The sequence below is a fragment of the Callorhinus ursinus genome, unplaced genomic scaffold (assembly GCF_003265705.2).
Source record: "Callorhinus ursinus isolate GAN/ISIS: 27379988/994484 unplaced genomic scaffold, GSC_fseal_2.0 scaffold7, whole genome shotgun sequence".
Lineage (NCBI taxonomy): Eukaryota > Metazoa > Chordata > Mammalia > Carnivora > Otariidae > Callorhinus > Callorhinus ursinus.
In genome coordinates, this window is record NW_027397069.1 from 70,498,799 (window position 1) to 70,504,318 (window position 5,520).

Here is a 5,520-nt window from a genome sequence, read left to right on the forward strand (position 1 = left end):
GTTGGGGGTGGGAGGGATGGGATGGCTGGGTGATAGACATTGGGGAGAGGATGTGCTACGGTGAGCGCTGTGAATTGTGCAAGACTGTTGAATCACAGATCTGTACTTCTGAAACAAATAACGCAACATATTTTAAGAAAAAAGGAAAAGAAGAAGATAACAGGAGAGGAAGAAAAGGGGAGTATGTCAGAGGGGGAGACGAACCATGAGAGATGATGGACTCTGAAAAACAAACTGAGGGTTCTAGAGGGTAGGGGGGTGGGGGGATGGGTTAGCCTGGTGATGGGTATTGAGGAGGGCACGTTCTGCATGGAGCACTGGGTGTTATGAACAAACAATGAATCATGGAACACTGCATCAAAAACTAATGATGTAATATATGGTGATTAAAAAACACTCATAAGTTTAAAAAAAAAAAAATAACAGTAAGGGACTTTAATATCCTACTTTTTTTTTTAAAGATTTTATTTATTTACTTGAGAGACAGAATGAGAGAGAGAGAGAGAGAGAGAGAGAGAGAGAGAGAGCACATGAGAGGGGGGCGGGACAGAGAGAGAAACAGACTCCCTGCTGAGCAGGGAGCCCAATGCAGGACTCCATCCCAGGACTCCAGGATCATGCCCTGAGCTGAAGGCAGTCGCTTAACCAACTGAGCCACCCAGGTGCCCAATATCCTACTTTCATCAATGGATAGATCTTCTAGATAGAAAATTAATAAGGAATACTGTCCTTAAATGCTTCATTAGACAATTGGCTTAACAGATACATGCAGAACATTCCAACCCAAAGCAAGAGAATATACATTCTTCTCAAGAGCACATGGAACAATCTCCAAGATAGATCATACATTAAGCCCCAAAACAAGTCTTAGTAAATTTAAGAAGACTGAAATAATATCAAGCATCTTTTCTAACCACAATGGTATGAAACTGGAAATCAATTACAAGAAGAAAACTGGAAAATTCACAATGTGTGGAGATTAAACAACATACTACTGAAAAACCAATGGATCAAAAAAGAAACTGAAAAAGAAATAAAAATACATCTGGAGACAAATGAAAATGGGAGGGCAACAATGGGGTGCAGCAAAAGCAGCTCTATGGAGGGAAGTTCATTACAATAAATGCCAACATTAAGATACAAAAGACATCTCAAATAAAAAACCTAATCTTACATTTTAAGGAACTAGGAAAAGAAGAACTAAGCCTCAAGTTAGCAGAAGGAAGGAAATAACTAAGATCAGAGCAGAAATAAATGAAATAGAGACGAAAACACAGTAGAAAATATCAATTAACAGCTGTGGTTTTTCAAAAAATAGACAAAGTAGACAAACTTTTGGTTAGACTCATGAAGAAAAAAAGAGGACTCAAATCAGAAACAAAAGAGGAGACATTACAGCTGATAACACAGACATACAAAGGATCATAAAGCACTACTACAGAACCAAAGCAATCTTGAAGAAGAACAAAGCTGGAGGCATCACACTTTCTGATTTCAAACTATATTACAAAGCTATTCTATTACATTTTACTATAAAGCTAATACATATTGCTGTAGCAATCCAAACAGTATGGTACTGGTATAAAAAACAGATCTGGGAGATTGATACATAGGTAAATAGGTCTGTTAAAATTCATCACACTGTACTTTTAAGATTTATGCATTTTATCACATGCAAAATGAACCTCGGTAATAAGAAACCAAACCAAAAATATAAACAGTATAAATTGTACAAAAAGAAAATTCACATAACAAAGTGCTAGCCTCCCAAAAAGATAAATTGTTTCCAGAAATCAGCAAGACCAAACACCCAAGCAATAGAAAAATAGGCAAAGTATAAACACACAGTTCACGGAAAAGGAAATACTAAAGATTCTTAAACATATGAAAATATTCTCAACTTTATTCATAGTAAGAAATGAAAATGCTAAGCACACAGGCAGGATATTTTTCATCTATCATTGTTGGCCACCCTTGGCTGGTGAAAATATGGGAAAGGAAAGAATTATGGTAGTTAATTTGGCAATATCTATCAGAAATACAATTGCGTATGGCCTTTGAGTCAGTAATTCCATTTCTGGGAATGTACCATCCCCTCTCATCCCCCCAAAACTCACATATGTCCCAGTGTTAGGGACTGCAGCAGTATTTGGAACTGCCAACGTTTAGGAACAACCTGACTTGTGTGGTACATTCACGCACTCCAGTACTCTCTAGCTGTGAAAAGCAGTCAGGAAGCTCTCTGTGTACTGAGGTGCAAATGATTCCAGGATATGTTAACAGAAAAAATCAGATGTTGAACCCTTTGTACAATATGCAACCTTTAGTGCAAAAGGGCAGGAATAATAATATGCGAGCACTTTTTCTTATAAAGCACCTCTGCAAAATTAGCTAAGAAACCACTATGAGTGATTACCGGTAAAGAACAGAGGTGAGGAACAAGGAAGTTGGGAAAAGGAAGTCGAATGTTTATTCTCCATCTTTACATATTTTCTCTTTAAATTTTTAACCATGTAAGTGATTTATCTGTGAAAAATTTAACAGAAAAAGAGGAAGAGGGAGAGAGGGAGAAAAAAGGAGGGAATGCAAATGAGTAAATGGGTTCTGGAAAGCCCAGAGCCAAATGTTCTTCAGCTCCTGGATATACAAGCAAAAGTAAAATCCTAATCTGAGTCTTTCAAACGCTTTGGAAAACCTCAACCTTTTTTTTTTTTTTATGATTAACTTTTTTTTTATTCTGGTTCAGAACATTAGCAATGGGTCACTTTCATTCCGGGGAGCAATGGAGAGAGGGAAGTCAGTAGTCAGTTATTCCCAAGGCCACACCCCTTGTGTAATAACCTTTGAGCCGCACCAACTCAGGAACTGTTCCTTCAGGCAGTCCTTAGAAAACGTCCTCTGAGCCACCAAAGGGAAGCCTTCCCACAGGAGGGCATGGTATAGGGGTACAGTTGTGGTTGTTGAAAGCAACTGCAGTTTGTCACACCAGCTGTGAGCCCCTCAGAACTCTGGAAATACCAGGATACATGGCGAATCCCAAAACAGCAAAAGTCTCCTATAGCCTGGACGTGGATGGAACTGGAGGGTGTTATGCTGAGTGAAATAAGTCAATCAGAGAAAGACATGTATCACATGACCTCACTGATATGAGGAATTCTTAATCTCAGGAAACAAACTGAGTGTTACTGGAGTGGTTGGGGGTGGGAGGGATGGGGTGGCTGGGTGATAGACATTGGGGAGGGTATGTGCTACGGTGAGCACTGTGAATTGTGCAAGACTGTTGAATCACAGATCTGTACTTCTGAAACAAATAACGCAACATATTTTAAGAAAAAAGAAAAAGAAGAAGATAACAGGAGAGGAAGAAAAGGGGAGTATGTCAGAGGGGGAGACGAACCATGAGAGATGATGGACTCTGAAAAACAAACTGAGGGTTCTAGAGGGGAGGGGGGGAGGGGGATGGGTTATCCTGGTGATGGGTATTGAGGAGGGCACGTTCTGCATGGAGCACTGGGTGTTATGAACAAACAATGAATCATGGAACACTGCACCAAAAACTAATGATGTAATATATGGTGATTAACATAATAAAAAAATTAAAAAAAAAAAGAAAAAATATTTTTAATAGCATGATTGTGAAAAGACAACATATTAAAATTTTGTGGGATGCAGCTAAGGGGTGCTTAGAAGGAAATTTATAGCTATAAATGTAAATGATACATGAGATAAGAAGTCTAAAATCATGAATGAAGTTTCCCAGGAAAAAAAGAGCAAATTAAAGTTGATTAGAAGTTCATTAAAATAGAAAATGGAAAAATGTAATATAAGTACCTAACATTAAGCTTTAGATTGACAAGGCATCCATTTCAAAAGATGTTCATCTTGAGTAAACATTGTCAGCTACTAGCAAAACAACCAGATAAAGAATTAGGTTGCCCCCATGCATGAAATTCCCTTTTTCAGAAAGCCCAGATAACCTATACAACTAACTACTTGAGTGACTCCACTTCTCACTTTCTGTGCTCTAATTCCCACTTTTATGTTTTAAATTAGCCAATAAAGATTGAACCCTCAAAACCTAGACATGCCACCCTCAACCCTAATAAAGGCAGAACCTCAGATCCTTTCTCTCTCTTTCTCTACACATGACCTCAGTGTGTGGCCCTTGGTCATGCTGTGTACCCTCCAGGACTTGTGAGTAATAAATCTTGTTCCTCAAAGTTCCCTGATGGTTTTTGCTGTTTTGCATCCCACAATCACAATAAGAACCACTAGGGCTGATCCAACCACATTTGCCTGGGTTGGGGAAATGTCTGTGGGGGTTTACTGTGGGTAATACAGGCAAGTGCCTCAGGCATTCCTAGCTGATAGCATCACTATCAATAGGCTGGAACTGGCACAACACAGCAATAGCAAAAATAAACAAAAAACCTAGATCATTGAAAACATCAATGAAATAAATGTCTAGTTTGACTAAGAAAAAAGTGAAGACACTAATTGTCAATATCAGAAAGAGGGGACATCAGTACAGATCCTACAAACTTTATAATGATAATAAAGAAATATTAACAATGTTAAGCTGGTAAATCCGAAAACCTAGATAAAATTGATAAATTCCTGGAATAAAATATTACCAAAATTTGCACAAAATAAAAATCTTAATGGTCTTTTATCTGTTAAATAACTTGAAATTGAATTTATAGTTTGAAACCTTCCCCTAGAGAAAATTCTAGGTCCAAGTAGTTTTACTGATGGAAATATATAAAATATTTAAGGAATAAATATCAATTCTACACAAACCCTTTCTAAAAATAACAGAGCGGGGGTACCTGGGTGGTTCAGTTGGTTAAGCATCTGCCTTTGGATCAGGTCATGATCTCAGGGTCCTGGGATGTATCCCCATGTCAGGCTCCTTGCTTAGTGAGGAGTCTGCTTGTCCCTCTCCCTCTCTCTCTCTGCCCCTCACCACTACTCATGCTCTTTCTCTCTCAAACTCTCTCTCTTTCTCAAATAGAATCTTGTAAAAGAAAATAGTAAAAATAAAAGAGAAAGGAACTCTCCCCAACTTATTTTATGAGAACAGTATTTTGTGATTCTCAAACCAAAGAAAGAAATAATAAAACTATAGGCTAATATCTTTCAAAATTATAAATACAAAAGTCCCTGACAAAATATTAAATTCAGCAAAATATAAAAAGTAAAATACATCATGAGAAACTGAAATTTAATTCAGGAAGGCAAAGTTGAAAATCATCACTCTAGTTCATCATTTTAACAGACTCAAGGAGAAAAAGCATATGAACATTTCTAAAGATGCAGAAAAGTCTTTTCACAAAATTCAACAACATTCATGACCCCCCCAAAACTTTAAACAAAGAAAAAACTTCTCAAACTGATTTAAAAAATCTATAAAAATCCCACAGCTAACAATAAATAGAAAAAGGCCGAACTCTTTTTCCCCTGAGATCAGCTACAAAACAGCAATGTCTGATCTCACAACTTCTAAGCAACATTGTTCTG